Here is a 12,589-nt window from a genome sequence, read left to right as displayed (position 1 = left end):
AATTTGTGTGTGCGTCTTGTCATTTTTTTTAATAAATGAAAGAGTAAGTGGATGATTAAGTGAATGAAGAGTGAAGAAAAGCATGTGAAAATTATCAACATTCTCTGAATACTAGAAAACGGTGAGTCTTGAGCTGTTAGAGAAGTAAGAGGTACAATGGAATCAGACACTGGTTGATCACTGATCGTCTCGGTAGAAAAAGTAGATTCAGTAAAGGAAGGGACACACCACCGACAGTACGGTTAAGCTGATGTCAGAAGTTTACTGAACAAAAGGGGCGCCTCGCTGGCTCAGTCACTACAGCAGGCAACTGCATCTCAGGGTCTTGAGTTCAAGCCCCATACTGGGCATAGAGATTACTTAAGTAAATAAATAAATTAAAAAAAACAAAAGTTTATTGAACAAGAGTTTTAAAATGTTAATTTTAATAACTGTGTTTTTAAAAGCCAGCATTTAACTGCTGGTAGGAATACAAACTGGTGCAGCCACTCTGGAAAACAGTATGGAGGTTCCTCAAAAAATTAACAGTAGAATTACCTTACGACCCAGCAATAGCACTGCTAGGAATTTGCCCAAGGGATACAGGAGTGCTGATGCATAGGGGCACATGTACCCCAGTGTTCACAGCAGCGTTATCGACAATAGCCAAAGTATGGAAAGAGCCCAAATGTTGATCGATGGCTGAATGGATAAAGAAGCTATGGTGTATAAGGACAATGAAGTATTACTCGGCAATCAAAAAGAATGAAATCTTGTCATTTGCAACAACGTGGATGGAAATAGAGCATATTATGCTAAGTGAAATTGGTCAGAGAAAGATAAATATATGAATTCACTCACACGTGGAACTTAAGATACAAAACAGATGAACATAGGGGAAGGGAAGAAATAAGAATATAAAAACAGGGAGGGAGACAAAACATAAGAGACTCTTTAAATACAGATAACAAACAGGGCTGCTGGAGGGGTCGTGGGAGGGGGATGGGCTAACTGGGGGAGAGGCATTAAGGAAGACACTTGTTGGGATGAGCTCTGGGTGTAATACGTAGGGGATGAATCACTGGAATCTACTCCTGAAATCATTATTGTACTATATGCTAACCTGGATGTAAATTAAAAAATAAAGATAAATTTAAAAATAAAATAAAAGCCAGCATTTAATGTTTCTTTTGATACAGCAGGCTGCAAAGAAAATAATGAGTGGTCCAACGACTAAAAGTGTTTCTTTTTTGAGAGAGAGCACGCACGAGTCGGGGAGGGGCAGAGAGAGGGTGGGAGAGTCTTAACCAGGCTCAATGCTCAGTGTGGAGTGCGACACAGGGCTCTGTCCCACGACCCTGGGATCATGACCAGCAAAAACCCAGAGTCGGATGTTCCACTGACTGAGCCACCCAAGTACCCCTTAAAATATTTTTTTTTAAATGTTTTATTTATTTCCAGGAGAGAGAGAGAGACAGCGTGAGCAGGGGAGGGTCAGAGAGAGAGGGAGTCACAGACTGAAACAGGCTCCAGCCTCTGAGCCGGCAGTCAGCACAGAGCCCGACGCGGGGCTCGAACCCACGAACTGCGAGATCATGACCTAAGTGAAAGTCGGACGCTTAACCGACTAAGCCACCCAGGCGCCCCTGCCCTTAAAATATTTTAAAAAAAAATTTTAAGTTTGTTTATTGAGAGAGAGAGAGAGAGAGAAAGAATCTCAAGCAGGCCCCATGTCATCAGTGCAGAGCCCGATGTGGGGCTCAAACTCGCGAAGCATGAGATCATGACCCAGGCCAAGAGTCGGTTGCTCAAACAATATATTTTTTAAAGTCATATTACAGCCCACCTTTTAAGTCCATGAACCACATATTCTTCAAGAATCAGAAGGTAGATCAAAAAGCCATCACTCCCCAGTGAGGCAATTACAATTTTTTTCTTTAAATGTCATCAGACCTCCAAGAAATTTCTCTCTTTTTTTTTTTTTTATTTGTGAGAGAGAGAGAGACAGCATGAGCCAGGAAGGGTCAAAGAGAGAGGGAGACACAGAATCTGAGCAAGCTGTCAGCACAGAGCCCAATGCGGGGCTCGAACCCATGAACCGTGAGATGATAACCTGAGCTGAAGTTGGATGCTTAACCTACTGAGCCACCAAGGCACCCCAGCAATTACAATTTTTAAAAGCTCTCCAGAGATGTGTACAAACGCAGCTTGTGAACTCTTGCCTATTAACCTCCATGACCCTGCTTGCCAGCTGGCAGCGACCATGACCCTTCAGAAGTGGGCGAAGCAATGCCACCAGGCTTCCAAGATAAAGCTGTCATAAAGCCCAAGAACTTCAGTCCTTAGAAAGGTACACTGGGGGCGCCTGGGTGGCTCAGTCGGTTGAGCGTCCAACTTCAGCTCAGGTCATGATCTTGCAGTCTGTGAGTTAAAGCCCCACGTCGGGCTCTGTGCTGACAGCTCAGAGCCTGGAGCCACTTTAGATTCTGTGTCTCTTTCTCTCTCTGTCCTTCCCCCACTGTGTCTCTCTCTCAAAAATAAACATTAAAAAAAATTTTTTTTAAAGAAAGTTAAGTTCCACTGGCCCCCGTGGATGGTCGTAAAACAATCATGGTTAAATTAAGGCAAAAAATTAACAGCAGGAAAACCACACCAAGGAGAGAAAAGGAAATGCAATAGGAAGGAGGGAAGGCTACCTAAAAATGAGTCAGTGGGAGCCCGTAGGTTCAGCCTGAGGGACAGACGTGTCCCACCCCAGGCCTCTGCGCACAGCTCTGTTCCCAGCAGCCAATCTCCATGTGCATCTTGGCCATGCCGGCCAGCTGAGCGATTCAGCGATCCCTGGCCCCGAAGAGACTGAATTCTACCTAATGTTCACTGTTTACTGAAGAGAAGCAAATGCCTTTGAGAAAGAGCAGGAGCATCCCTGGGGCGTGTGACGACCTCCTGAGCCCCAAAGCTAATGAGGTGACCTCCTAAGAATGACGATGGTGTGGCCTTGTCTGTGCTCTGGCTTCTAATGGGTTCACAAGCTACTTCCTGCACCCAGATTCTCCCCAAGGGCTGCCCTGGGGATGCCCCAGCAGGGACGTGTGACCAGGTGGAGGGGGGCCCCTGACAGACAGCTAGTCTGGGACACGGCGCTGGGGTCTTTCCTCTGCAGGTCCTGGGGCAGGTCCCAGGTTGGTGCTGAGCTTAAGACAACGGACTCTGGCCATTGTAATAACAACTTACTGGTGCACAGAGATGTCCAAGTCATTCTCAGAGATTCTGCAGATGTTGTGGCCCCTTTTTCACAGAGGATGAAATTCTGGTTCCGGCTAAGTAGTTCAGCCTAAGCTCCATAGCCAGAAAGTGGTATCACCGGACTCAGGACCCAGGGCTCACACCTCCGTAACCGGAACACTGAGCGAGCAGCTTGGCCCCACGAAACAGCTTCGCCTGACCCCAGGAGAGATGGTCAGGAGAGATGTGGAATGCTCGGCATTGCATTACTTCCCCACATTTCCGGGCTCCTGGGAGGCAGAGGAGACACTGTGCCCACCTGAGACTACCTGGGTGTTACTCTTATTCCTAACCAGGAAAGAAGGCCTCTGGTTCATCAACACCCACGGGATGCCAGAGTCCTTTGCTACTTGGCTGCCATACTGTCTTACTACTTTTTTTTCTTTCTTTTAACGTTCACTTATTTTTGAGAGAGAAGGAGCACAAGTTGGGGAGGAGCAGAGAGAGAGGGAGACAGAATCCAAAGCAGGCTGTCAGCACATAGCCCAACGCGGGGCTCAAACTCACGAACTGTGAGATCATGACCTGAACAGAAATTGGAAGTCAGACACTTAACCAACTGAGCCACCCAAGCGCCCCTGTCTTACTACTTCTAATTGCTTTTCAGTGTGTCCGCTTTCCTGAGATGAACACTGTATCCATCCATCTCAAAATGTTAATTCTGCAGCCTCCTTTTTGCCGCGCTTCCTTTTCCCAGCCCAAAGGCCTGGCTTCAAGCTACAGAGATGTTTAATATTGATGGCAGAGGGTACACTTGTCTCAAAGGGATGCCTCTCTCAGCAAGGGTTTCCAGATACTGTTTGGCCTCAAATCCTTTCGTGACACAATGTGCAATAGCATTCTGTGCCCCTCAAACATACTTCAGAAGACGCTGCCGCAGTGTTCCACTATTAAGGAGGAAGTTGCCACTGACTGGAAATGTTCTCTACCACGCCGCAATCTGTCTATCGTTCAATCTCTACATTATGAAAAGTAATGGATGTTGAAGTTTATCAAATGCTTTCCTGGCATCTACTGAAAGTACCTAAGTGGTTTCCTCCCCTTTTTTCTTTTAGCAGATCTGCTAGTAAATAATCATCTGCTTATGTTTTGAGACTGGTCCACAACCCAGTATAATGAACCCTGTGCCCGGTGGCTTTCTGGTGGAACACGGAGAGAGACCCCAAGCAAATAGCCTGTCTGCAAAAGAAAGGAGGGGAGGGAACATGTGTGTGTGTGTGTGTGTGTGTGTGTGTGTGTGTGTGTGTGTGCGCGCGCCTGTGCCGTGCACGCCGCACACCATCTGAATAGCAGGCCAGGATTTGTGAATTCATGTCACACACAGGGCACAGTGAAGACTGGAGGAACCACACATGAATTGAGTTAATCACAGAAGGCTTCCTACAGGAGGTGGCAGGGAAGACTCAGGAACCTCTGGATTTGAGTCCTGCCTTATATGGAGCCCAAGGGCACGCTTTCCTAGCCCATCATTTTCTTGGCAGTAAAACAGAAATAATCATAGAGCAGAAAAGCCCTTCAGAGGCACCCAGCCTAGCCTCCTTCTTCTGCGGACGGAAACTGAGGTTCAAAGAGGGAAGCTGATTTGCCCAAGGCCATGGGCCACCCCTACAGTCTTCCTTGGCTCCGAGGGGAGGGGAGAGAAACAAAGAGAGCTTTGAGAGCTCCGGCAGAAGGGAAGCAGAGAAGCCTGGTGTGTCAGGACTTTCCCTGTAATAAATGTTACTGCTGCTCCCTCAGAAGGGGGCCGAGTCAGGCGTCAGCCAGAGTGCTCCACTCAGGGTGTAGGGGTGGCGGCAGAGGCCCTGCCGGGGGCAGGGGGGTCCTGGAGCCGCCCTCTCGCACACCCAGGGCCACAGGGATGCCCCTCCCTTCTTCACCAACACAGCTGAGCAGACACACGTGGATGACTTTTCATAGTGAGTCCCTCCCTCCCTCCCCCAACAAGTATGGAGATGATACTGGGTTGAAGGATGTGCCCCCAAATCCATGTCCTCCTTGGAACCTCAAAATGTGACCTTATCTGGAAACAGGATGTTTGCAGGATATACTAGTTAAGGCGAGGTCACACAGGACTGGGAGGGCCCTCATCCAATATGACTGGTGTCCTCACAAGAAGAGACAGACACACACACAAAGACACACACACACACACACACGACAACCACACAGAGACAGAGGTAGAGACAGGAGTCAGGTGTCTAGGAACAGCACGGGCAGGCGGGAGGAAGGCCTGGAACAGACCCCCTCGGAGCCTTCTGAAGGAACAGCCCACGTGTGGACTCTGTCTCCTAAACATGAGGGAGCACGTTTCTGTGTTTTGAGTCCCGCAGGGTGGACAGGGTTTGCCCACAGGGCAGAGGGCTCCGTAAGGCACAGGGGGAGTCTGGTGTGGCCCGGAACCCCTCAAATCACACCGCCCCTTCCCCCCTGCCCCAGTCAGCAGGCCTCCCCCTCCCACCCAGCCACACTTCCAGAACCGTTCCAAGCCCACGGCCTCTCCCCAGAAGACACGGAGAACCCCAGCCCCTCGCTCTGCGAGGCACCAGGCACCGTGCCGGGCACACACATCCTCCTGGGACCCTCACAACCAGCCGAAGGGCAGCTGAGCCAACAGAAGCTGGGCGAGAGCCCGTGACCTGCTCAGTTCCCACAGCAGGCAGGTGGCGGAGCCTCGTTTGCGCCCAGGCTGTCTGCACAGGGCCCAGGGCACACGCAGGGTGACTCCTCCGCACCCCCGCCTGGCTCCCCCCTCCCCCGCCGCAGCACCTGCCCCTCAGCGGAGCCGGCTCCCACTCGCCTCGCAGCTGTGGATGCCAGGGACCCCGGGCAGATGGCATCTGCTCTTTGAGAAGGTATTTATCTTTCCACTCACTGAGAGCGAGCAGAGCCATGAAAGGACATGCCCGACGTCAGGTGCACAAGTGCTCCCTGGAGACAGATGTCGTTCACACACAGGGACCGAGCGTGGCCGTTAGCTGCCGGGAACGCCCTCCCCAAAGAGCCCGAGGGCCAGCCAGGCCTCTCCCGACTCCCCGATTCCCCAGGGCAGGGAGCTAGGGGCTCCAACAGGGTAAAAGGAAAGTAGGATCCGGCCCAAGTCTCACTTGGGATTCCAAGACAAGCCTGAATTGTGTTGTTTTGTTTCGTTTCACTTTAATCATTTCTAAGTGCACCATTCACAGGCTATTCACAGTGTTATTCAACCACCACCACTATTTCCAGAACATTCTCATCACTGTATATGGAAGCTCTGAAACCACCAAACACTAGCTCCCCTCCCCTCCTCCCCCAGACCCTGGTAACCACCACTTGACTTTTGTTCTCTATGAATTTGCCCGTTCTGGGCACCTCATATAAGTAGAATCGTACAACACTCCTTTTGTGACTGGCTTCTCTCACCCTGCTTAATGTCTCGTCCAGAGTCTTCCTCCTTTTTACGCTGGATGATATTCCACTGGACAGACATCCGTGCTCACTCATTCATCAGCTGATGGACCCTTGGGTTCTTTCCACCTTCTGGCTGGTGTACAAACATCTGCTTGAGTCCCTGCTCTCAATGCTTTTGAGCACAGTGACTTAGCGGTGTAACCGCCGGGTCACAGGGCGACTCTGTGTCTAACCATTTAAGGAACCGCCAGACTGTCTTGCAGGGCGGCCGCCCCATTTGACGTTCCCACCAGCAGGGCACAGGTCCCCATTTCTCCACATCCTCACCAACACCATTATTTCCTGTGTGTGGATAATAGCCAAGCCCGAGCTTTTAAAAGGAAGATTTTAAAAAGAGTAGCATCTGTTCGCTTTATGCCTACCATTCTGTATGGAGAAACTCCATTCTAGTTCCAGCTCTGGGGCTCATTGCTGGGCAACTCTGGACGAGTGTTTCAGTCACACTGAGCCTCAGCTATGTCCACGGTAGGAACAGAGCCAATGTGCCAAGTGTCACTTCCCTCTGGAGGAAGGTATTTGCCACAGGAATGGGAGAGAGAGTATCTTCACAAACTCTACGGGGTGGCACAGAGGTCATGGGAAGAGGGGTCAGTTTCAACTTTCCTTGATTTATCTTTTATGATAATGTATGCACAGGACTAAATCCTTTTCCCTCCAACTTCTTCTTTCTCTGCCTTTGAACGGAGAAGCCAAATTACAGGAAAAAGTAGCAAGATGAAGGAGCAGGAAAAATTCTAGATGATCTACCAAGGGTGACGTTGGCATCACAATAATTGCTGGACCTGCTCACACATGCTCGCTCACACACTCACACACACTCTCACTCACACATACACACTCATGGCACTCACACCTCATTATTGACTCAATTTGTCCCAATCGATTATGTCATCAGATCCAGAGAAGGACGTAGGGCAAAAATTTTCAGCCCAACTTGTCAGGTGAGGAAATGAATACGCAGGGAAAGGAAATAACCCTGCCCAAGGCCACAGAACACAGTTTAAATGGAGTCTCTGGTCTCCTGGCACAGTCCAGCCAAAGCACGGATGGCTGTGGACACTGGTCCCCACGCAGGGTCTGGGCCCGGAGCTACTTCTTCCTCATCATAAGCAGTGGTAGTAGCATCTGTCTGTCTGTCTCTCTCTCTCTCTCACACACACACACACACACTGAGGTCTCAATCGAGAAGCCCAGGCTGCCCGGGGAACCAAGTTCCAGGAAGGAAACGGGACCCTCTCTCCTCTCTGAGGGGAGAAGCGTGGAGCCTTGGGGGTCCCCAGCCTGCTATCTCCATAGTGACAGGATCACAGAGGCTGTGGGGCTAAAAATAAAACCTCTACCTCCTGACCCCCTCCCCAGCTGTTCCGCTCCAGTTGCATGGGGGCTTGCTAAAGCTCGGTGACACTTGGTGACCAACACCTAAGCAGCAAAGATTGACCCCTGAGCCATGAAAACAGGTGACAGCACGCTCAGGTCACTGGTAACATAAATTACCATCTGTGACACTCCGCTGGAGGAGTCTGCGAAGACTGTCACCCACAGGGTCCTGGACAAGTGGGCTCCGTGTGGGGAAGGGCCAGAAAGCAGAGTACCCTGCCCTCTGGGCACAAACCCTCGGGCACCAACGCCCGCTCCCTTCATGGCAGGCTCAGGAGGCTCCATTCAAGTCTTGGAAGAAGTTTCTTCTCCAACTGCACCACGGGACAAGCTTGTCCACTTAAAAAAAAAAAAAGTTTACATAATACTTAGATTCCAAGGTGGGATCTCAAAATGGGAGAGTCAGAATGCCTAGATTTGAGTCCACTGGCTATGTGTTCTTGGGGAAATCACTTCCCTCGTGGGCCTCAGTTTTTTCATCTATACAATGGGGTTAATTCCAGAGGGCTGTGGAGGTCCTGGCACAGAAGAGGTGCCACAAGAACTCAGTCACTCTGGTGGGGGTGGTTTTGTTGGTAGGCTAGCCTGACAACCTAACCAGTGAACCCCCCATGTTAGCTGTCAGCCAGCAGTTTACACACACACTGAGGCCCCCCCCACTCTCAATCTGTGTGAACTTCCACAAATCACACACACACGGCCTCAGTTTACAATCCAAGTAATCTGCAACATGGATCACAGCTTCTGATGCCTAGCACAATCCTAACTCTATTATGGCTAGTTTTAAAAGGCCTTAAAATGCTCAAATAAAGCACAACGTATGCAGCTCCTCATTAGCCACCCAGCCCTAGGTGAATAATTAAGCATCCTTAATTGGCAGATATGGAAATGTACAGCACAGCTTCCTAGGCACCACTGCACACGGAGCTGGCCCCAGCCTGATAATGAATTTCCTAAATCAGCTCATAAAGCTAATTCACATCGAAAGTTAATTAGCCTAATGAAGGCAAGTGTGACTTAGTGAATTCCAGACTGACTTTCTGCTCTGCCGCAGCCGCCCCAGGAGGCTGTCGAGGTCAGCCTCCTGGCTTTGATTTCCTGAATCAATGAGGGAGCAGCCCGGGGACGGGAACGAAGCCTCAGGACGCCATGTGTCCACTACTGCTATGAGCGAGGCCTCAGCGAGTGCTCTTAAAGCCACCAAGAGGCAGGACACACAGGCACTTCCTTCTGGAGCTGGTTCTGGAAACTCTGCAAGGGAGAGAAACGTCCAGCAAGCGGAAGTCACAGGAGATCCCAGGTGGGCAGAAGGCCAGGCACCACCAGGCCTCATGCCCCTGACTAGAAAGACAGCGGCTCACTGCACGGGGCAATGACAGTCACCGAGCACCGCCCCCCCACACAGACACACACACGCACAGCTGCATCCACACAGCACATGTTCCAATGGGAACATCTCTACCCATTGGATGGATACAGAAACCAAGGCACAGAAAAGTGTAACTGCCCAAGACCACACCCCTCGGAAAGGATACAGCTTCTGCCTCTGGACCCAGGCCCTCTGAGCTCAGCTGTCTTTCACTGTTCCCAACCAGAGTCAGCATCTCACCGGCCCAGAACCACAACCCAAGTGTCTCCTTCACCAGACGAATGGATAAACAAAATATGACAGTCTATCCATACGGTGGAATATGACTCAGCCGTTAAAAAAATGCAGTTCTGTCTTGATCTACATCATGGGTGGGTGAACCGTGAGAGCGCTGTGTCAAGTGAAACAGGCTGGTCACAAAGGGACAGACCCTGGGTGAGGTGCCCAGACGAGTCACGTTCACAGAGACCGAAAGTAGGATGGTGGGCGCCAGAGGCTGGGGGAAGAGACTGGGGAGTCAGTGCTTCATGGGCACAGAGTCTCTGCTTGGGGAAGAAGAAAGAGCTCAGGAGATGGACACCGGTGGCGGCTGCAGGGTGAAGGCGCCTAATGCCACAGAACTGTGCACTTAAACATGGTTAAGATGGTAAAATTTGATACTATGTGTATGTTACCATACACAAAACAAGGAACAAAGTTCTGACTTTTGCTTCAATGTGGAGGAACGTCGAAAACATGATGTTTATGTGAAAGACATCAGACATAAAAAGGGTCACACACAGGGGCACCTGGGTGGCTCAGTCAGTTGAGTGCCCAACTTTGGCTCAGGTCACGATCTCACAGTTCTTGGGTTCAAGCCCCACATCGGGCTCTGTGCTGACAGTTCTGAGCCTGGAGCCTGCTTCGGATTCTGTGTCTCCCTCTCTCTCTCTGCCCCTCCCCTGCTCACACTCTGTCTCTCAAAAGTAAATAAACATTAAAAAAAAAAAAAAGGTCATGCATTGTAGGGCTCCCTCTATATGGGACACCCAAAATAGGAAAATCCATAGAAACAGAAAGTAGATTAGTGGTGGCCGGGGCTGGGGGAAGGGGTGGGGTGTTTCCTTCTGGGGTGATGAGAATGTTCCAGAACCAGAGGGAGGTGCTGACTGCACAGCCTTGTGAATGTATTATATGATACTGAACCGTACACTTCAGAAATGGTTAATTTTATGTTCTTTGAATTTCACTTGAATTTAAAGAAAGGAAAGGAAAGGCTATCCAGCGGCCCTTCCTGCTCGCTCTCATGTGCCACAGAGCTGGAACCTCCATTTCCCCTCAGTGTCCAGGCCTGAGCACAGCCAGAGGCTTGAAATCCTTCTGGGTTATTCCAAGCACCAGAAAAGATTCCAGTGGAAGCAGGAAAAATCAGGCAAGCAGGTGGGCCAGGCCACCTTCTCCATGTTTCATTCAGAGATCTTGTGAACCCCCTCTTCCAAGTTCAGCACCAGGCAAGGCACTCTGAGGAAAGCCAAAGTGGGATAACTGAGCCCCTGCCCTTGGGAGCCCCACGGGTGGCTAGGACACCTGGGCCCAGGAGTTACCCCAAGGGGACAACCGTCCAAGGGGCGGCTTATGTAGTGTGAGGAGCTCCAGGGGTGCATCTCCATTGGGAGCAAGGACCCTGACCCACCACCCTGGACAGACGCCTCTAGGCCTTCTGGGAAAAGCAAACACTATACCTCTCGCCGACGGGACCCTGATCTGAGCCAGAGCTCCAGTGTGGGCCCACCTGCATCACCAGCTCCTCTCGGCCCAGGAGCCCCAGGACACTAAGGAAGGCAGGTGGTGCAGGCAGGAGAGACAAAGCCTGTTCACCTCCTCCCGCTCTGGCTTCCTGCTGCGCTCCTGACAAGGCCACTCTGGTCCCTGCTCTTTCTCTAATGAGCCCCAGGGTGAGGAAGAAGGCAGCAGCAGAGCAGGAAGAGAGGGCAGACACAGTCCAAGCTGAGCCAGCCTCGGGTGAGAGCCCAGGCTGGATGGTGAACGGGGCCTCCCCCTTACCTGACAAGCTCACTCTGAACTGTATGGTCTTAAAAACTGCCTGCCCCACCCCCGATGAGGGAGCATAAGGCAGTGAGGGCAAAGCACCAGCTAACAACACTCCCACCCCAGGTGGGATGCGTGTGGTATTCCTTGGACACTCCTGGCTGCCCAAGAACAAAAGAAAGAGGAAAACAAATGGTTGACAGAGGTCACAATCATACAGAACACAGTCTCCATCAGTTTACAAATGTCTTAGTAAATTACAAGAAGAGGCAGTCTTATCCACAGCCTAACCTCCAGAAACCAGTAGACTCCGTTTCCCCGGAGCCCAAGCATCGCCCTCCCCTCCACAGGGATGTGGGAACAAAGGCAAGAAGGAAACGGCAGGTAAAATGAAATTTCCTCATAACCCGCAGCCCACTGCCAAACACTTGAGGCAAATACAGAGTAACATTCCCCAGGAGCCCCCACTGTCCTTGTGTTAATGCCTTACTAGAGGGAAAACAGCCTTAGCCTGACGACAGCAAGGCCTCTGGTATCTCAGGAGTTGTTAGCATATCAAAGTCCCTCTGGAGGCCTCCTTTTTGACTTTACTCCCCAATTCACAGCATATAAGAGCCACTCTTTACAACCCTGCACAGCTCTTCCTGCCCACGGGCCCAGTCCCTGTGCTTTAATAAAATCGCCTTTTTGCACCAAAGACATTCTCAAGAATTCTTTCTTGGCCTTTGGCTCCAGATCACCCCACCATCACCCCAAAACTTCCATCACCCCCACACACAGGAGTTGACCAGCTGTCACTCTCCTGTGGGAATCCTGTTCTCATTTGAGGGGGGGAAACAAAGCACCAGACATACCCAGTGGCCCTAGGCCCTGCTTCGGGGTCTCCTATCGGGAGCCTCCCAGGTGCACAGCCAGAGACATCAGGGCCCGAATCTGTAAATGGCCATGACCTTAGAGCATGCTGTCTCAGGGATCCGCTCTAAGTTCTCTAAGTTCGCGGAGCTCTGTGGCCTCTTTGAAAAGCAAAAGCTACACAACAGAGAAGGAATTCTGTTTTCCCCTCTGGGGAAAAAAGAAAGAAAGAAAGAAAAGAAGAAAAACACA

At 50.7% G+C, this 12,589-nt stretch overlaps 1 protein-coding gene across 7 annotated transcripts in view; it reads right to left on the bottom strand.

Moving 5' to 3' along the window:
• Window positions 1-12,358, bottom strand: part of PITPNM2 (phosphatidylinositol transfer protein membrane associated 2) — a 129,795-nt gene extending 117,437 nt beyond the window's left edge. For 6 of the 7 annotated variants that reach the window (XR_013331076.1, XR_013331077.1, XR_013331078.1 and 3 more), the window contains exon 1: window positions 12,340-12,356. The gene's annotated coding sequence lies outside the window, so the exon portion shown is untranslated. Of the gene's footprint in view, window positions 1-12,339 lie in introns of all 7 variants that reach the window. The other variant, XM_077748050.1, reaches the window with a different exon arrangement.
• Window positions 12,359-12,589: the final 231 nt, after the last annotated feature.

This window comes from Crocuta crocuta, unplaced genomic scaffold (genome assembly GCF_008692635.1).
Source record: "Crocuta crocuta isolate KB4526 unplaced genomic scaffold, BGI_CrCroc_1.0 scaffold29, whole genome shotgun sequence".
In the NCBI taxonomy this organism is placed as follows: Eukaryota; Metazoa; Chordata; class Mammalia; order Carnivora; family Hyaenidae; genus Crocuta; species Crocuta crocuta.
This window is presented reverse-complemented; position numbering and strand designations above follow the sequence as displayed.